Source organism: Schistocerca piceifrons, chromosome 2 (genome assembly GCF_021461385.2).
Source record: "Schistocerca piceifrons isolate TAMUIC-IGC-003096 chromosome 2, iqSchPice1.1, whole genome shotgun sequence".
NCBI classification, from domain to species: domain Eukaryota; kingdom Metazoa; phylum Arthropoda; class Insecta; order Orthoptera; family Acrididae; genus Schistocerca; species Schistocerca piceifrons.
In genome coordinates, this window is record NC_060139.1 from 654,039,082 (window position 1) to 654,061,297 (window position 22,216).

General features: G+C 43.1%; 1 protein-coding gene across 1 annotated transcript in view; it reads right to left on the reverse strand.

The window, feature by feature from the left end:
• LOC124775900 (adenylosuccinate lyase) overlaps positions 1–22,216 on the reverse strand; it is a 492,241-nt gene that overhangs the window by 99,878 nt on the left and 370,147 nt on the right. The window lies entirely within an intron of this gene.

A 22,216-nucleotide genomic window follows, 5' to 3' on the forward strand; every position in this document is an offset into this window, starting at 1 on the left:
TGTTTCTGGGGCGAATGCACTTGTGATGAGGCGCATAGCTTGGCTGAGCCGTGTGTCAATTGTATTGTATTGTATTGTATTGTTTGGGGAAGGAGACCAGACAGCGAGGTCATCGGTCTCATCGGATTAGGGAGGGACGGGGAAGGAAGTCGGCCGTTCCCTTTCAGAGGAACCATCCCGTCATTTGCCTGGAGCGATTTAGGGTAATCACGGAAAACCTAAATCAGGATGGCCGGACGCGGGATTGAATTGTCGTCCTCCCGAATGCGAGGCCAGTGTGCTAGCCACTGCGCCACCTCGCTCGGTGTGTGTCAATTATTTTAGTGTGAGCACTGTTTATCCAGGTGGAATAGCAGTATTCTGCGACCGAACATGAAAGAGTTAGAGCAGATGATCTTAGAACTGTTGCAGTGGGACCCCAGGCTGCTCCTATTAACTTATGGAGTATATTTTTCCTACGTTTGATTCTAGCTGCCACATTCCAGAGTTGGGTTTTGTACATCAGTGATCTGTCTACCGTCACACCTACGAATTTTGGAGTGTTGCAATAAATGAGAGTCTGATTTCTATTGCTGATGTTAGGTTTGTAGTTTGCTTGTTTATTCCGCAAGTGGAAAGTTGATGCAGTGGTCTTCTGAGGATTTGGTCCCAGTATTTTGTGTATTTATCCAAATTTTCAGGTCAGGTATTAGCGTTGCGTTAGTTTCCCTAAAGCTTTGACCCTGAGCAATTAAAGCAATGTTATCAGTGTAAATAAAATTTCCTGGACTTTCTTTCTGAAGGGTATTATGTAAACAGATTAAAAAAGCGGGGCCAAAACAGAATCTTGTGGGATACCAGTCATTTATTTTGTGAACGCTGCTTTTGGAGTTCTCCGATGTTTCCGAGTGACTGAACATTGGCGAAACCTAGTTACAAAATGTTTCCCTGGGCTTTTCTGCGTTCTCGTTGGTGATTCGTTGATGGTGTGAATGTACAGATAACATATTGCAACGAGTAGTGCAAAGTCAACAAAATGTTGTGGTTGCTGTGCCACACAGGTGGTTTTCCAACAGTTTTCAGTCTGAAAGTTCCTCTGCTTTTCAAGTTTCCTGGAAGACTAAAACTCTAGGGCGGACCGAGACTCGAATACGGAACGCCGTCTTTCACGGGAAATGCTCTTAACGAGTGAGCTATTCACTACTCGCCCTCACAGCTTTGCTTCGGGTAGTATCTTCCGTCAAACTTCCCAACCTTTCCACAAGCCCTCCTGCATACTGTGCTGGGCTAGTACTCCCGGAAGAAAGGATATTGCGAAGAAATGGCTTAGCCGTAGCCTACTGTTACTGTTTCTCCAGTGAATAATTCACTCTGCAGAGACGAGTACGCAGTTTATGAAACTTCCTGGCATATTAAAAGTGTATGCCGGAACATTGCCTTTCACGCGACTTGCCCTTACCTGATAAACCATCAACGCACGACTCACGACCCGCTCCCACACCTTCACTTTGGCCAGTGACTCTCTCCTACCTGCCACAGAGCAGTGACCGTGGAAGGTAGGGTTCCTGGTTCTAATCCCGGTCTGCTACACAGTTTAAATGTGCCAGGAAGTGTCCTGATATTTGTTTATATTTGATAATTAATTGAAACCCTCAGCTGCCGACAGGTGTTGTTGACATAATTTGATAAGGATAGCTGAAAATCTGTGCGCCGACTGGGACTCAAACCCGGGATCTCCTGCTTACATGGCAGACGCTCTATCCATCTGAGCCACCGAGGACACAGATGAATAGCGCGACTGCAGGGTCTAATCCCTTGCACGCTTCCCGTGAGACCCACATTCCCAATTGTCCACAATCTAGTTACGTAATGTTCCTAATAGATACTTTGCCCATCCACTCGTTACTCGCGCCCACTTAAGTTGACGATCCCCGTAAGAGTTCGGGCAACCTGTGCGCACTCGCACAGACGAAGGTCAATTGAGTAACGAGTGGATGGGCACAGTATCTATTAGGAACATTACGTATGTAGATTGTGGACAGTTCGGAATGTGGGTCTCACGGGAATCGTAGAAGTGATAAGTCCCTGCAGGCGCGCTATTCATCTGTGTCCTCGGTGGCTCAGATGGATAGAGCATCTGCCATGTAAGCAGGAGATCCCGGGTTCGAGTCCCGCTCGGGGCACACATTTTCAGCTGTCCCCATCAAGGTATGTCAACAACACCTGTCGGCAGCTGAGGGTTTCAATAAATCATCATTTATTGTAAGAAGCTGCACGATCATCAACGGTATCTGCTGTTTCGAGAACAGTTACTATCTTCATATCTGTTTATATTCCTTGCGAGTCGTGGCAGGGTACTTAATTAATCGATAGCAAGACTGTACGAAGCGGGAAACGTAGGGTCGCCATCTCTATCGAAATTACACTCATTCTTAGAGATTTCAACTGCCTCCTGGACTTTCTTTCTGCATGTATTACATTCTTCGGCTAATAGTATCATGTTATTAAAACCTATATCCTGACGATAGTATTCCTGATGCTCCGTTACAGCAGATTTCATTCTGTATTCTAAATATGTTTGGCGTTCACGTTCTCTAACGTGTTCTATTAATGCCGAATCAGTTTCACGTATGTATTAGGATGGTGCACTAAGTTCGTAGCTTTTTACCTTAAGTTTAATAAACACAACAGATACACTCAACAGAGACTTTAGTCAACAACAATATATTCTCCTCCATTACTTACAACAGTGGGCCAACGCTGGGGTAACTTTTCGATTCCGCTACTGTACAAGCCACGTGGTGTTACGGCAAACAACTCGTCGAGCCATGTTCGCAGTGTATTTTGATCTGGAAAGGAAGTTCCTTGAAGGTTGTTGGACGGAAAGCGGAAAATGTGAAAGTCCGACGGCGCAAGATCACGTGAATAAGGTGGGTGCAGAATGACTTCCTATCCCAACTACTGTACAGCGTTTTTAGCGAAGCTAGCAAAATGCCGATGGGAGTTATCGTGGAGTAGCATCGCTACACACTTGCTTCCTGGTCGTTATTCTTGGGTTGCGTCTACGAGAGGCCTCAGTTGTTGACAATAAATGTCAGCAGTGACAGTTACACCTCGGGAAAGCAATTCGTAGTACCCCACGCCGTCGCTGTTCCATCACATACATAACGTTATCTTTTGTGGTTGCACACAGGTCTTCGTACGAGGAGTTGCTGCTTTGATAGAGCTCAACCATTCTTTTCTTTTCCTTATGTTGGCATAAAGACAGCACTTATCATCACCAGTAACGATGCAGAATAGGAATAATCGGTGTTGTTCACGAGCCATTTGATGACGAGCAATCAGCGATGCACATCTGGCCACCCGCTGATTTTTGTAATTTTGGCTTAGAGCACGCGGTACCCATACATTCAATTTTTGAACCATCCCCATTGAATGAAAATGTACGATGATGGAATGACTACTGTTCATCACATTTGATACTTCCCGAGAACAATGACGTGGATCATTGTGGATTAACGCGTTTAAACGATCTATATCAAACCCCGAACATCTTCCTGAACGTGGAGGGTCACCAATGTCAAAATTATCGTCTTGAAAACAATTTTCTTGTCGTGCTGTGTCTGATGGCATTATCCCCATACACGGCACAAATGTTTCTGGCTGCCTCTGCTGCTGTTACCCCTCTACTGAACTCAGAATAGGTCGGAAACGTTCCAATTTCTCCACTTGGCACTCCATTTTCTAGCGTCCACAGCTCGATTCACTATCTCCAAAAGACAAAATCTGAACCGAAATAGCAACTTTATTGATTGGCGACTCCATGGAGTGCTGTGTGCACAACGACCATACATGTTAAATTAAAAGGAAGGTCAGCGTTAGCCGCAATATTGATGATGATAGCAAAATCGATTTTCAATTACATAGTTTCAGTTTCAGTTATTGTGATCGCTTCTCAGTTTTGGTTACTGATAACTTGATACCACTGTCTATGAGTATAATTTGTACACCACAGCACTGAAGATTATCACTATGTGATTTAAAATCGATTTTGCTATCAATAAACCATCAATATTACGCCCAACGCTGACCTTCCTTTTAATTTTAATGAAATAGCAACACTGAACTACAAATAAAAAATAATAATTGAGGAATAAACCCACTGCAACCGGAATACCATTGTACAAAACAAAAACCCTACGAACTTATTCACCAACCTAATATAAGGGGCAATGAAATGAAAACGGGACAGACGGAAAAAAATAAATAAACTGGTTATTGTTTCAAAAGTAATCTCCATAAGTGCTAATACATTTATCCCACTACGAGACAAAACGTTAAATGACTTCATGAAAAAATATTTTAGATCACCTAGAGAACCATCATTGCGCCCAGGAGAGCACCTACTCATCCGAAGCAAATGCACGGCCACGAATGTCATTCTTCAGAGATACAAAAATATGTAAATCACATGGGGAGAGATCGGGACTGTAAGGAGAATGTGGAAGGGAGTCGCAGCTAAACTTCCTGCAGCGTAGTCGAAACAACCTTGGCAGCATGTGGGCGGGTCCACATTTTCCCATGAAGGCACTAGCCGTCTTGGTTGGTTGGTAGCTTGGTTGATATGGTGGGTGGGGACCTAACAGCGAGGTCATCAGTCCCATTTAGGAAAGACGGGGAAGGTAGTCGGCCGTGCCCCTTTGTGTCTTTTACAGTTCGTCTGTAATAAGTGAAATCTTTTCTTTCTTTTTGAATCACCCGGCACTACACGCGCGGTAGGAGAAGTCACAGACTCTTGTAGGCTTTTCAGCTGGTACCGATGCTACAACACTGGCCCACCTACCACCAAACAACGAGAGGGCCAACGTTTGCTGCTGGACTTCCTACTCCTGTTGAGCATGCACCAGGGCGTTCGGGTCTTAGCGCGCCCCTCCGACAGCGTACAACTCCCGACGCGACTGTAGTAACTTTGCCACAACTGGTCACTTCTTGGACTGCCGTAGTGGGGAGGCGATCAAGCGTATCCCTTGTAGACCCGGAAAAGCCTCACAGTTTCACGAGAGGGTGTATTTTTTACTGATGAAACAAATGAAATAAAAATGCACTTTACTGTGTTAAAATTCAAGTACTATGCGATACGAGTTTGGTAAAACACATTACAAACATTTAGCTTTGTGTGCCTGTATGGTGAGCTTTGGCGACTGCCGGCAGGTGCTGAACTTCATCGCGCTGCTGCTGTACCGGCTTGGCTACGATGGCATGTTCCTGGGAGTCGGCGGCACGTGGAACATCAACGAGAACAAAGACCCCAGCGCCGAGGTGTTCGCCTCCGGCATCATGGTGGGCTACCTCGTCTACACGTGCATCTCGCTCGTCGGCATGTGCCTCCACCAGCCCAAGACCATCACGGTACGCAAAGTCACAGCATTGTTAACTAATCGCTGCAAATGCAAAAACTTCGCTGTGCACCTCTCTCTCCCTCTCTTCACCAATCCTGACGCGACGTACCACGATTAGCTCTCCTCTGCTAATATCTTGCTCTCAGAGTACTGCACCCAATGTTCTCGAATATATGCCAGTCTCTGTCTTTCCCTAAATACTTTGTCCTCTACGCCCCTTTCTGTTACAATGGAACTTATTCCCTGATGTACTAACACCCTAGCTGGCCGCTGTGGCCATGCGGTTCTAGGCACTTCAGTCCGGAACCGCGCTGCTGCTACGGTCGCAGGTTCGAATCCTGTCTCGGGCATGGATGTGTGTGATGTCTTGAGGTTAGTTAAGTTTAAGTAGTTCTAAGTCTAGGGGACTGATGACCTCAGATGTTAAGTTCCATAGTGCTTAGAGCCATTTGAAACATTTTAGATTGGATTGTTTGGGGGAAGAGATCAAACGCCGAGGTCATCGGTCATATCGTATTAGGGAAGGACGAGGAAGGAAGTCGGCCCTGCTCTTTCAAAGGAACCATCCCGGCATTTGCTTGGAGTGATTCAGGGAAATCACGGAAAACCTAAATCAGGATGGCCGGACGCGGGATTGAACCGTCGTCCTCTCGATTAAGAACCATTTTACTAACACCCTAACTCTTCTTGTAGACAGTGTTTTCCATACATTACCTTCTTCGTCGATTCTACGAAGAGCCGCCTCGTTCGTTATCAGTCCATCTCATTTTCAACATTCTTCTATAGCATCATATCTCAAACCCTTCGATTCTCTTCTTTGCCGCATTCCCAGTATTCACGATTACTACTATACAATGTTGAATTACAATCAAACATTCTCGGACATTTCTTCCTCAGATTAAGGCCAGTAGACTTCTCTTGGCTAGGAACGCCGCCATTGTCTGTGTGAGTCTGCTTTGTCCTCGATGCTTCCTCCGTCACGTGTTACTTTGCTTCCAAGCCAGCAGGTGTCCTTAACTTCGTCTACTTCGTGGTCACCAATTTTGAAGTTAAGTTTATTCCTAATCTCATTTTTGTTGCCGCTCATTGCTTTCATCTTCCTTCAGTTTCTCCTAAATTCATATTCTGTGCCTGCTAGAGTGTTCATTCCATTCAAGAGGTCTCTTAACCCTTTCTCAAATTCACCGAGGCCACCAATGTCATCACCGAATCTTATCATTGATATGCTTTCATCCTAATTTTTAATCCCACTCCTGAACTTTTCTCTCATTTTGTCATTGTTTCTTTGATGTACATGTGGAACAGCAGGGGAGAAAGATCGCATCCCTGCCCGATCTCCTTTTGAATCCAAACATTTGTGTCTTGGTTTATCATTCTCATCGATCCCTTTTGGTTCTTATACATATTGCATATTATCCGTCTTTCTCTACAGCTTAGAGCTACTTTTGTGACAAATTCAAACATTTTTCACCCTTTTATGCCACGGGAGGCTTTTCCTAGCTCGACATACCCTGTGAATGATTTGTCCTCAGCAGATACAACAGCTGCGCTGTAAACTGGATCCACGGCATTAAGATTGCATCAAAACGTTCGAATCTTTTTCACTGACAAAGAGACGTGTAACTACAGGCTTACATCATTGACGTCAATTTATTGTAGATTAATGGAAAATTTTTTTGCTCATGTCGACTGCGCAAACAGCGATAGTGTGAAAATCAACTCGCTCTGTTCGCCCATAAGCTTAGAAGTCAGCCATGTTAATGCCGTATTCATTGACTTCCGTAGACGTTCGACAGTTCTGGACTGTTGCCTAATGAACGAAGTACGAGCTCAGTGAATATTTGACCAGCTTTGTGACACGATTCAGGACTTAATAGCTAATATACACTCAAAAAAAAAAAAAAAAAAAAGGCGGCGCCATGAAAGAATAATCTGAATAGGGCGGAAATCAGGCAGGAGGTGTGATGTACATGCACAGACAAACAAATGATGAAAATGTCAGAAAAACTGTATGCTCTATTCAAGGGAAAAAGCTTCACAAATCAAGCAAGTCAATGACGTATTGGTCCTCCATTATGTACGCAGTTATTCGGCTTGGATTGATTGACAGCGTTGATAATGTCCTCCTGAGAGACAGGGTGCCTAATTGTGTCCAATTGGCGCGTTAGACTGCCAAAATGTCGAGATGGGTGGACTGCCCAGGATGCCTTATCTCAAAGGGCAATAAAACAAAATTTAGAATATCGTCGACGTACTTCTGTACCACGGATGACAATCAAATGGATCTTACTGTGAAATGAAATGGCACCCCAGATCATCACTCTTGGTTGTCGGGTCAAATGGTGGGCAAAGTCATGCTGATATGCCAGCGCTGTCCAGAACGTCTCCAACCAAGTCTTCTCTGATCCTCGGGGTTCAGTTAGAAGCGAGACTGATCACAGAAGACAATTCTACTCCATTCAATGAGATTACAGGCTGCAGACGTGTTTAGAGACGCCCTGGACGGTGGTGCGATACCGACCTGACCGTCGTCCGCCACATCAAGAGTGATGGTCTGGGATGCCATGTCATTTCACAGCAAGACCCCTTTGGTTGCCATCCATGGCACCGTTACACAACAGCGGTAAGCGCACAATCTTCTACGCCTCGTTTTGTTGCCCTTTATGGCAACCCATCCTGGGATTACATTTCAACAACAAAATGTCCGTGCGCACACGGTGAGAGTTTCTGCTGCTTGTTATAGTGCTTGCCAAACTCTACCTTGGCTAGCTGAGTTGCCAGATCTTTCCCCAATTGAGAACGTTTGGAGAGTATTGTGGGCAGGGTCCTCCAACCATGTCGAGATTTTTGCGATCTACACGGGATGTTTGCGATCTACACGCTCCAACTGGACTGTAAAGGCCACAATATCTCTCAGGGGGACATACAAAAACTCTATCAACCAAAGCCAAGCCGAATAGCTGCTTGCATAAGGGCCAGACGAGGAGGAGCGCGTTACTGACTTGCTCAATTTGTGAAGCTTTTCCTCTTGAATGAATTTGCCAGTTTTTCTGAAATCGTTATCATTTGTTTGTCGGTGCATGTACTTTTTTTGAGTGGTATATGCCCGTACGTCGTTCTTTCACTGTAGCTTCGGGGATACCCAGAAGACTGTTATAGGTCTTTTACTGTTAACGATGTATACGTATAAACTGGTTTGATGAACAACGTCGAGAAATTGTGGAAGTGCTTGCCAATGACGCTGTTACGTGTAGGAAAGTCGCAACGGAAGAAAATCGTATATAATCCGGGAGAGCATCAACGCTCAAGCCAGAGCCTGTCAGTTTGCCACCATCATAAATAAATACAATGTAGGCCACAAAAAAGCGAACATATACATTATTGTTCGATTACATGAATAATGAGATCACTACAAACAGTAAAAAAATCGTAGACAGTTAGGAGTATACGTCTGGAACAACCTAGAGTGGAACAACCAACAAAACAAGTTGTAGGAAATGCAGATGCCACACAAAAATTCTCTGGAAAGGTGGTACGGCAATAGAGTTCATCCTTCAAAGCTGCAGCTTACAAAATCCACTACTGACCGATTCTTAAGTGTTGCTCCATAATTTGAGCGCTTTACAGGGAAATATTAATAGAGGAGACAGAGAATCTCCAAAGAAGAGCAGTGAATTTTTTCACGGGTTCTTTCAGTAAGCGCGAGAACATAACGAAGATGTTCGTCAAAATCCAGTGGCTACAAGACAGACGTTGTGCGTTAAAGATGATGAAATTGCGAGGTTCGAAAAAGAGTATCGAAATGTATTACCTCGTCCCACATGTACCTAATGAAATGCAGAAAATCAGAGAAACTGGAGTTCATATCAAGGTTTACGACAGGTGTTCTTCCCGAGCATTACTCGGAAATGGCAAATAACGGTGGTACCCGAAATAGCCTGTGCTACACACCGTAAGGTGGCTTTCAGTATCCAAATCTAGATGAAAGAGTATACATACAAATTTCTACATCTGCAGTATATACTTAAACTTTGCACGGCTGCCACAATTCCGTCAATCAGCCTGCCACACCAAGGTAAGACATTTCTCCCTCTCCAGCCTGAATTACGGCCTTACCACAGTGGTAACACCGATTCCCGTCAAATCACCGAAGTTAAGCAATGTCGGGCTGGGCTAGCACTTGGATGGGTGACCATCCAGTTTGCCGAGAGCTGTTGGCATGCGGGGTGCACTCAGCCCTTGTGAGGCAAACTGAGGAGCTACTTGATTGAGAAGTAGTGGCGCCGGTCTCGTAATCTGACTTACGGCCGGGAGAGCGGTACGCTGGCCACATGCCCCTCCATATCCGTATTCAGTGACGCCTGTGGGCCACGGATGACACGGCGGCCAGCTGGTACCGTTGGGCCTTCATGGCCTGTTCCGGCGGAGTTTATTAGTGTGAATTACGAATCAAAACAAAACACCTGATATAGACGTAGAATTAAGGCGTCGAAATATCCTGTTGTGAAGACGCGGACCACCGGCAAAACACCCGATCCCAACGACATGGCAACGAAACGCCGGGAAAAACTAAGATACTACAAAACCATCTGCGGCCATAAGTATCATAAATTCAATAGCCTTAGGACAAATCTTAAAAGAACGAAGTTGACTAATGTGCATGTGAACAGCTGCCAAGCGAAAAGAAAAGAATGAAACTCGTTCTGAACGATGAAGATTATGCCGTACAATGTACAAAAAAATTTGAAACTTTCAACTGTATGAAGTACCAGGCCATTGCTGCATCCATTAATCCGTAGTCGTTTCTTCATATAATTGCACAGCTCTTTTTGGATTCACATAAGCGCACTAAATGGACTACGACTACTTGTTCAAACTGTAAATTGGGCATGGAGTTATCTCATTGTGAAATTGCGTCTGATAGTTGGCTGGAAGTGAGAAGATCGTGCTATGCCTCGTGTAAGGACGACAAACGTCTATCAGTATGTGTTGGAATTCGACAGCTGTAGTACCGTGGCCTATCAAGACAGCTGTTTATTGCCCCAAACTCTATGCTGTTGTATTTCAACAAGATAATGCAAGACCACATTTCGCCCATACTGTTATGACCTATCTCAATACAGGGGATATTCGACTGTTACCTTTCCAGAACGTTCTCTTTACCTCTCATTTACTATAAACCACATTTCCTGTGTTTAACAAGAGACTGGTTTGCAACCACTCGCCAATTCACTGATGAACTCTGGCAAAGAGTTGAATCAGCACGGAATGACGTAGTCATATCTGTCATCCTAGTTTAATCTGACTCAGTGACTATCTGACAGTCATTGTTGCCTACAAATTTAACCATGCATTTATCGTACTATACAGGGTTATTCGTACGTCTGGGGTTTCAGAAGATGACTGCAAAAACGACGAGACATACAGAAAACACACACTTCAGTGACAGGGGCATCTCTCAAAGTTTTTAATTCTCATTAAAGGTGCTCAATATGGTAACCGTTTGAGATGCAGCAAATGTCGACAGACATGTGGAATTCATTCCCATGGATTGTGTGAGACGGTTTGTCAACAGCCTTCTTTGTAAATCTGTTCATTGGGTTGTAATACAGAGCTTGTTTTCTGACACACCAGCCCCTTAATCCAATGTTGGCATGGCACTTATTACGAATCAAAACTTGGAGAGATGCTGTATGGACTGACCTCTTCAATTTTTCTGTTTATCTTGTAATTTCTGTACAGTCAGCTTATAAAACCCTACATATACATTTGAGTAACCCTTTACTTTATATGCAGAATAAATAAATGTATTTGCTATCCGTCCTTGCATTGTAGTTTTAATTGTCAGCTGTGTATACATGCAGAGTGATTCAGCTGCCCCCACACCTGGGTTATATGCAACTTGCAGCACATTATAATACCACATGCAAGATTTCCATTTCTCTCACTTGCTGTGCACAGTGCTACAGAAAAAAAACAGGACTATTTTTTAAGGAAATTTAATGTAGTTAAATTTTGTACTGGGGTGCGTATTCACTAGAGGCTGTAGTATCAGAATTATTCAGGTAAAACATACAAAAGTGAACTTCAAATACTTTTTTTTCAATAACTTGAACATCGTGATCTCCAGCGAAAAGTTATCCCAGTACAAGGTTTAAGTACAATAAATTTTCCACAAAAAATCATGGACCTTTTTTCTGCAGCAAAAATAATTTGCACATAGCGAGGGAGTGTGTATGAAAAACTCACATGTAGTTTTTGAAGGCGTTGCGGGTTGCATAAAAGCGACCGTTAGGGGCAGCTGACTCACCCCGTACAATGCTCGAGCAGTTGAGGCGCTAAGCCACGCTTGTGTGTGTTCCGGCAGGACGTGATTATGAACTTCATCGGGCTTTTCGTGTGGATGGCGGTGGGCGCGATCGCGATCCACTACTGGATGGGCTACCAGAGCGAGTACAAGTACATCCACATGAGCACCGAGAAGCAGAAGGGGCTGGCGGTGGGCGCGCTCTGCGTGCTCTCGGGCACCGCCTACCTGCTCGACACCGTCGTCTCCTTCCTCTCCTACGCCGCTGCCAAGAACAAGTACTGAGCCTGTCTGCCTACTGTCTCACAGGCTCAGCACCATCACTGCTGGGTTCGTCGTGGGAGTTAATAAGCTCTCGGGTTTCCTCTGCGAGCTCGGATGTTACAATAAAGTGACATATCCTGTGATCATCGCTCACGCTACTGACTCTCGTTTACCATCTTGGCTGGCAAGCAAAGTTCGTATGGTTTACAATAAGAACTCAGATAATTCAATCGTTCATCTCTTCAAGACAGAAATAACTTATACATGCCATTTCATCTTCCACAATTGCGCAATTTCAATTTTTTTAACATTACTGCTACCTGCTTCTTTGTGTTATCTTTATGTAGAAATATAACTGTTATGTAGATATAGTATGTGTAAAGTAAAATACCAGACTATTTTATAAATAAAGTGACATACCCTCAAAATTGTAATTACTTGCTGGCCATCCTTATCCACAATAAGCAGATCTTTCAGGTGTGTCGAAAGGAACTGTGAAAGCTTCGAAAATAACTCTTCTTTGTGTGTTGGACAACTTTTCCTGACTTGTAGGAATCGGTCATTTCCGTGGTAGTCAGTGAAAGCCACCGAAATATCACTGGCATTATTTCCACCTCGGCACTCCAACCACGCAACACCACAAAGGAAGTTAAGCAGCAGTGAGCTGTTCATAGAGATTTTCGGGATGCATTTGAAAAAAAAGTTGATCATAGTCGTCCTAGACAGATAGTGGTGGAGGATGGGAAAGAAATTAACCTCACGTATAATCATCAAACGTGACTCATCTTCACGTAGTGTGTCTGTATTGTTCCCCAGTTTGTCCCACGAATTTTTCTAATCAACCTGTTTCCGTCGACTAGTTACGGCTTATACAACTGTTCAGCAATAACATTCATGTGTGTGTTTTACTTTGGCAGGCAGTTTTTTTACGCACAAGACCAGCGACGGCGTGCTGAGTGGACCGTCTTCAATAGAGAGGCACATTTTGAATGTGGACCTAAGGAACTGTGACAGGCATCATCTTGAAGTTGCCGAGTTCGCTAATCGACTATTAACCGTAGCTCAGCAGTGCGCGACTGTTTTTTGATCTACAACTGAATAATGTGACGAGGGTAATCAAAATCGATCAACTTACAATCGTATTCTTGCGCTCAGCTGCAGAACTTTGGGTACGAGGTCTCGTACAATAGAATCAAAATTGATTCTGCAAATCTGTTCTGTTAGTTGTGTTCCCGTTCAAAGTAGAGCACATTCGAGTCCAAACAGTCCTGCATTTGTTCCTTTCCCCGCTCGAAACAAGGTCAGCGATTATGCCAAGCGTAGTCAGTGAAGAGCCTATATCAAAATTCGACAGTAAGGACAAATATATCTCGGAGGGGACAGGCACAATGTGTGGGAATAATGTTACATTATGCTTCTGGGGAACCAGTGGATGCAAGGAGGTTGTACGGACTGACGACCTGGTAGCGGACTACGTAGTTTGGCCGTAGTACGAGATGATTACTATTTTGTCGTAATGGCTGTAATTGACACAGCTACTTCCACAGTGATGTTCGAATTGTAGCACTACAGCGGGTGGACTGGTAAACACGTGTCAGGCACATTTCCCCGGATGGCAGCAATGGAAGTCATCCCAGCAGAGACAAAAGACAGGTCGAGCCAACTGCAGTTGCCTACTGTGTGTGTGTGTGTGTGTGTGTGTGTGTGTAATCACGCTGCAGCTGTATAGTTTATCTATATCTAAAGACATGCTTTAATGTCGTCTGAAATAAATAGATCAGCTGTCCCTAGAGCTTAGTAGAATGGCCCCAAAAACAAAATGCAAAATACAACGCAACAGTAGCATCAGTTTGTGCAGTTAAACCATTACACTACTGCCGTGAATCAGCATTTCATCCGGATATTTCAAACGAGTAGTTACGACGAAATCCTATTTACGAACTACAGCAAACAAGAACACAAAAAATCACATTCTAGTTATAGTGCGTTTAACACACGAAAACTCGTCTAACAGCGTAGAATGTAAACTTGCAACACTTGGAGGAAATGAAAAGACCAGGAGGGAACGTTATTTGCAGATACACATTAAACCTTTAGTAAGCATCACGCCAAGAGATAATGACTGGTAAACAAAAAAGGAAAGGTGTAATTGCATATGAGCAGTTGATTATCGCAAGCCCCATCCTCAAAAATAACACAAACTTTTGCAGTCTTTCTACCAAGCTTTATAAAAAAAACGTCTGTCTGTAACTGTTGTTGGAAAACATTTACGAACTATACCATACAGTAGAAATATCTAAGCCGAGGAGTGAGCGAACATCAAACAGAAACAGTCACATGATGCTGATATCTGTTTTCACATTTTGCTCTAAGACGTAAACTTTTTTATACCACATGTCCACTTTCTTTTTATACATTTATTCATTACTGATAGAAATAGTGCTGAATTGTTGCTGCTACAGATAAAATTCGTAATTCATCAAAGGAGGAAAAGTTACTTTTGAAACGTAAATCACACAAAGCTCTCACTACAATAATCACACTAATAGGAGGCGTTTTGTGTGATGATTCATAGCGAGGCACAGTGCAATTAAAGCATAAAATCTTGGTGTTGATTTATGTTACTATATGGCCACGCATAAGAAGGGTCGTCGAACAGATGCACAGAACTACAGGCTCTTATATTTGATGTCGGTCTCTTGTAGAATTTTGGAATTCCTTTGTGGGAATCATTACAGGTTCCGAAAACAACGATGATATGAAACTCAGGTCGCTCTGTTCGTACCCGAGGCTCAGAAAGTAGTCAGTAACGGCGCCCACGTGGTTGCCGTTTACCTTGATTTCTGGAAAGCATACGATGCAGTTACCCACTGCTGTCCAGTGAACAAAATCTACATCTACATCTACATTTATACTCCGCAAGTTACCCAACGGTGTGTGGCGGAGTGCACTTTACGTGCCACTGTCATTACCTCCCTTTCCTGTTCCAGTCGCGTATGGTTCGCGGGAAGAACGACTGTCTGAAAGCCTCCGTGCGCGCTCTAATCTCTCTAATTTTACATTCGTGATCTCCTCGGGAGGTATAAGTAGGGGGAAGCAATATATTCGATACCTCATCCAGAAACGCACCCTCTCGAAACCTGGACAGCAAGCTACACCGCGGTGCAGAGCGCCTCTCTTGCAGAGTCTGCCACTGGAGTTTGTTAAACATCTCCGTAACGCTATCACGCTTACGAAATAACCCTGTGACGAAACGCGCCGCTCTTCTTTGTATCTTCTCTATCTCCTCTGTCAACCCGACCCGGTACGGATTCCACACTGATGAGCAATACTCAACTATAGGTCGAACGAGTGTTTTGTAAGCCACCTCCTTTGTTGATGGACTACATTTTCTAAGAATTCTCCCAATGAATCTCAACCTGGTACCCGCCTTACCAACAATTAATTTTATATGATCATTCCACTTCAAATCGTTCCGCACGCATACTCCCAGATATTTTACAGAAGTAACTGCTACCAGTGTTTGTTCCGCTATCATATAATCATACAATAAAGGATCCTTCTTTCTATGTATTCGCAATACATTACATTTGTCTATGTTAAGGGTCAGTTGCCACTCCCTGCACCAAGTGCCTATCCGCTGCAGACCTTCCTGCATTTCGCTACAATTTTCTAATGCTGCAACTTCTCTGTATACTACAGCATCATCCGCGAAAAGCCGCATGGAACTTCCGACACTATCTACTAGGTCATTTATATATATTGTGAAAAGCAATGGTCCCATAACACTCCCCTGTGGCACGCCAGAGGTTACCTTAACGTCTGTAGACGTCTCTCCATTGAGAACAACATACTGTGTTCTGTTTGCTAAAAACTCTTCAATCCAGCCACACAGCTGGTCTGATATTCCGTAGGCTCTTACTTTGTTTATCAGGCGACAGTGCGGAACTGTATCGAACGCCTTCCGGAAGTCAAGAAAAATAGCATCTACCTGGGAGCCTGTATCTAATATTTTCTGGGTCTCATGAACAAATAAAGCGAGTTGGGTCTCACACGATCGCTGTTTCCGGAATCCATGTTGATTCCTACATAGTAGATTCTGGGTTTCCAAAAACGACATGATACTCGAGCGAAAAACATGTTCTAAAATTCTACAACAGATCGACGTCAGAGATATAGGTCTATAGTTTTGCGCATCTGCTCGACGACCCTTCTTGAATACTGGGACTACCTGTGCTCTTTTCCAATCATTTGGAACCTTCCGTTCCTCTAGAGACTTGCGGTACACGGCTGTTAGAAGGGGGGCAAGTTCTTTCGCGTACTCTGTGTAGAATAGAATTGGTATCCCGTCAGGTCCAGTGGACTTCCCTCTGTTGAGTGATTCCAGTTGCTTTTCTATTCCTTGGACACTTATTTCGATGTCAGCCATTTTTTCGTTTGTGTGAGGATTTAGAGAAGGAACTGCAGTGCGGACTTCCTCTGTGAAACAGCTTTGGAAAAAGGTGTTTAGTATTTCAGCTTTACGCGTGTCATCCTCTGTTTCAATGTCATCATCATCCCGGAGTGTCTGGATATGCTGTTTCGAGCCACTTACTGATTTAACGTAAGACCAGAACTTCCTATGATTTTCTGCCAAGTCGGTACATAGAATTTTACTTTCGAATTCACTGAACGCTTCACGCATAGCCTTCCTTACGCTAACTTTGACATCGTTTAGCTTCTGTTTGTCTGAGAGGTTTCGGCTGCGTTTAAACTTGGAGTGAAGCTCTCTTTGCTTTCGCAGTAGTTTCCTAACTTTGTTGTTGTACCACGGTGGGTTTTTCCCGTCCCTCACAGTTTTACTCGGCACGTACCTGTCTAAAACGCATTTTACGATATGAGGGTGCAGAACATCAGACCAACGACGTGATTAGATTGAAGAGTATTAGCAACAGAATAAAGCATGTCATTCTCAAGGGAGAGAGGAGATGAGAAGTAAAAATAGCATCGGGCGTACCCAAAGGGAGGGTTATAGGAACATTACTTTTCACAATATACAAATATATATAAATGACTTAGTAGATAACGTCAAAAGTTTCTTGACAGTTTTCGCGGATGCTGCTGTCGTATACAGAGAAGTAGCAACTTTCGAACATCGTAGCGAAATGCAGGAAGCCCGGACGTGGATTGACGCCTGGTGCAGGGAGAGGCTACTGACGCTTAACATAAACAAATATAGCGTACTGCGAATACGTAAACAGAAAGACCCGTTGTTCTAAGATCACACGATTTCAGGACAATTTCAATAAAGTAACTAGCAGTATGAGTATGGAGCGATTTTAAATGGAACGACTACATAGAAATAACCGCGAGTAAGGCAGATGTCAGACTGCGATTCTTGGAAAGTATCCTCTGGAAACGTAGTCCACCCACAATGGAGGTAGCTTCAAACCCTTGTTCGATCACAACTTGCAGTCTGCTCGTGAGTTTGGAATCAGCACCTTTATAGCACTGATAGAGGAAATGCAGAAGATCCAAAGTAGACCAGAGAGTTTCGTTGCAGTTTCATTTCGTAAGCGCGAAATGGTCACAGAGAAACTCAGCCAACCCCAGTAGCAAAAGCTACATGAGAGGCGTTCTGCATCACGATATGGTCTACTGTTAAAATTCCGAGAGTGTACGTTCCTAGTAGCATCGACCAATATACTGCGTGCTTCTATGTATATCTGGGGAAAAGTCCGTGAAGGTAAAACTAGACAGATTCGAACTCACATGAAGGCTTACCAGCAATCTTCTCGTGAACCACTGGCGACTAAAGCAGGAAAATGGTATGGTGACAAGGTACATAAGGTGTCCTCCACCACACACCGAAAGATGGCTTGCGGAGTAGACGTAGCAGATACTTACGAGACAAGTGCTAGGCAAACACTGTAGTGCGCTACCAGTCAATCCGCTGAATGTACACACATTTCGACCAATTTTCAACTGCAGACAAAGTCTATATCTGAAGATCCCAGTCAATACTTCCGGATTATACAGATTTCCAAAACATTGTGCTTGTTGTAAGTAGTCGCGCTACTAAACTGTAGAATTGTATCGATGGTTTCCCTAAGGCTGTAGGAAGAGTAAACGTATAAAAACAAATAGGAAGTAAGAAACGTAAGAATTCGCAGCGCGTCATAACTCAAAATTCGATGTTTTTGCGTAACTTTCACCCTGGCGCAATAGGAAGCAATTGCAAACGCAGCATATTTTTTTAAAACAGAGCCGCGCCTTTACGGTGAATCGTTGGCTACCACTTCTTTTTCTGTAACGAAATATTGTCAACAATTGACCTGTGTAGACTTGTTGCAAACAAGCGAAACGCCCTTACATTTATCTCTAACAGATTTAAGCCGAAGTCATTGCAGAAGACGAATGCAAATTACTGAGATACTAATGAAAGGCGTGCACAAAATATATGGTAGTTTTGAGGGATGTAATGACGTTCAAAATCTGCAGGACGGTTACGGGCAAATCGTGTGCCTTATCATAATCAAGTGACTGTTGGAGTTGTATGTTAATTACAAAACTTGGCGTTCTGCGCATCTGAATGCTCATTCCACAGACATTCCTACTCTTTGACTATGTATAATAGTGGATGCTACAAAACAGTTGTGAGTGTAAGCCTGCTGGTGAATTAATTTGAAGATTCGCAGTGTTCGTATACGTGTGTTGACATAACTCTTCTGTCCTTTAGACAATCAAATGATGTAGCCTCACGCGAAAACCCCGAGGTTGCGAATTCTACGTGTAGTTAATTTTAATTCACTAAACAGCAGCTTGCTGTTCTTAAAAAAATGTAAAAAAATGCTATGCTCTTAACTAAGCCCAACACAGAAGGTAATTTAATTTAGGTTTATCATGAAAAATAAACAACACCAATCCCAGATGTCGATAAATTAATTTTAATAGGATAAAATATTTAAGACTTACTAATCACTTCTGTTGTCTGATTATTTAGAGACAGTTACTGTCTTCGCCTCGTTAGTGGCGCTTGAATATGGCAATGGTAACTCGAAACTACCACACCTACTGACATGTCTTTGCGAATACTCAGCATACGACGAGTGTCCAAACAACGAAACATTTCTGAAGACAACACCGTTCACGTTTAATACGAAATCACTGGCCTGAAAATCCAGTATATTTCAACAGTTTACAGGCAAGAATTCGTTGCTTCATAGCTGAAGCTTCACATAGAGAAGTTACTTATTCATCAACGTGAGACTTGCAGTACAAGAAGGTAGACGAAGCTACGCGCATGACTGGCTCGAACAAGAGGTGAACGAGTAAGCTTTTGTCAACTGTCTCAGTCTAACGTTATATTGTCGCTAGTGCTAATGCGCTGCCCAAGAGGTCGGCTACCAGGTACTTTTTAATCCAGCAATATTTTCTGAGTTCAAAGACGACAGCTGTTGCACTTCGAGTTCTCGTCTCTTTGCAGTCTGCAGGAGACCGCTAAAGGTAAGACAATTACAAATGAAGCCATAACATGATTTCCGTTGGTCAACACGTATTCTTATTACCGTGTTACATGCTTCCCTTAGCCTTGTTTCTTATCGTTCTAAGGCACTACTCGCTAAGACGTAAAATGAAATTTTCTGAGGGGTAAAAACAAAAGATCCAACTGTGTTTCAGTCACTAAACTAAAACATTTTTAAAGGTCATTACTTTTATCACTATTTTTTTAAGACTGTGATATGGATTACATAAGTTACCATTTCTTTCAAATACGGCTACCATGTGAGCATCACACACAGTGTGATGGAAATTACAGCTTATGAAACGAATTTATGAATATCTTCTTACTCGCATAATCCACCAACTACACACGTACTTAATACATTGCATCATGCATCTATAACAATGAAATTGATACATATACACTACATACGCTTAAGCTGTGGTGTCACCGCCAGACACCACACTTGCTAGGTGGTAGCCCTCAAATCGGCCGCGGTCCGTTGGTATACGTCGGACCCGCGTGTCGCCACTATCAGTGACTGCAGACCGAGCGTCGCCACACGGCAGGTCTAGAGAGACTTCCTAGCACTCGCCCCAGTTGTACAGCCGACTTTGCTAGCGACGGTTCACTGACAAATTACGCTCTCATTTGCCGAGACGATAGTTAGCATAGCCTTCAGCTAAACCAGATATTCATTGAGTATTCACTTCGCAGTAGATACACGAACTAGTCGTCAGCATAACATAACAGTAACTATGTCATCGCTACTACATTGCTGTAGGGCCTGCAAAGTACAGGGTGTTTCAAAATAAATTTTAAGGCTCTGTAGCATTTATTACATTCAACTTACAATTATAAACAATACATCAAGCGAAACAGCAATCAAAACAGTTTTGTTGCTATACCTGTGTGCAAAGGCAAGAGTATGGAACGACCAAGAGTGACTGAAGAAGATGTTGAACGAGACAGTCTTTCGCGCGTAACTCCAAGAAATCAGTTTGGAAGGCTAGTCGTGAATTATCAGTTCCAGCGACTTCTGTGTGGAGACTTTTAAGGAGATGCTTACAACTACATCCTTATTGCTTACAGCTGTTACAAGTTCTAAAGCCTATAGACTCCGGTTTACACGTCAATTTTGCAAATGAAATGTTGCTATATGACGACGAAGATTTTCCGAGTAGCGCCGTCTTCTGTGATGAAACGACATCTCACCTAAGTGGAAATGTGAACACACGCAATGTGCGCATCTGGGGGTTAGCAAATCCCAACTAGATGGTACATTCGCAAGAGAGACCCCTAAATTGAATTTTTTGGTGTCATATCCCATCGGAAAGTTTACCGGCGTTTCTTTTTCGGTGAAGCAACTGTAAGTGGTGTTCTTTATCTCGATGCGCTAGAACTATAGGTCTTTCTCAGCTGGAAGAAGCTGAACCACAGAAGTTCATTTGTCTACAAGGTGGTGCATCGCCTCACTGACGTAACTCAGTCCGCGATAGGTTAAACGACGTTGTAGCCGACCGCTGGATTGGCGCAACGGGCCGGACGTCAAGAGCTTGTTTTTCATTACCTCCACGGTCACACACTCTCTGACACGATGCGATTTTTACCTTTGTGTGTTTATAAAGAATCACTTGTAAATGCCTCCGTTACCAACTGAACTACCCGACATTAGAAACAGCGTTGTCGCAACAATTACTCCAGACACACTCATCAAAGATTGGGAAGAACTCGCCTATCGATTCGATGTGTGACGAATGGTGCTCTCATTGAACACTCGTACGAAAAACTGTTTGTAACTGTAAGTTGAATGTAACAAATGCAACAAAGTCTTAAAAAAATCGTATACTCATTTTGAAACACCCTGTATTATATTATTATTATTATTATTATTATTATTATTAGTTTCATTATTAGTGGTAGTAGTCATAGGAAAAGCACTAGCTGCCTTAAGTCTTCTACTTTTTGCCAATTCAAAAGCAAGGAGTGCAGGAATCAAATGATTTACGAACAGTAATTATAGTATGCACTTTTTATCTCGGTTGCTGTTTAACAAAAGTAGATGGCGTGGGTGAAGCAAGTGTCGCTAGGAAGTGGAGTTCTGCAAAGGAATCATGTTTCGTAACAAATGTCTACCCTCACTGCACATAATTTTCTTCTCTGAAGTGCAATAGTTACACTCACGATGCACTGAAAATTGATTCATCATTCTGTAAACGTAAGCTTGATAGTAGTAAGGAGTAAACATGGTCTCACTGACTAATCAATTGGTGGTTTAATAAAACACATATAAAAAGTAAATACCATTTACCTTTCGTCATTTTAAAAATAAAAGTGCTCAAAGAAAATTCTTTTTCATTCTACAGTATAGAAGGCACTAATGTTAATGATGTTGGGGGGGGGGGGGGGAAGTTATCAGCCAATATCTGATTGTACTCAGGGGCAATGGCCTCCGAAACGTCGGGAAACGCTGTTCTAAAAGGACTTTTATTATATCCGCAGACATGAGGCAGAGTCACCATTCTGCTTTGTTGAGTGAACTTAAACGATCAATATATAAGCATTTGCACAGCTACACAATGCTAGTTTCATGCAATAATTAACTGTACAGCAGTTTGTTTTCGACTTTCAAAGTCACCCGCGTTATTTCGGGAATTAATTTAATGAACTTCATGTCTCTTCACTGAGAGCACATCGCACAAAAACAGAATCGAAATATGTCTCCACTACTCAATATGAGAGCGATATCGAAGTTATTACTTCGACGTGTTACCTCAACGTCAC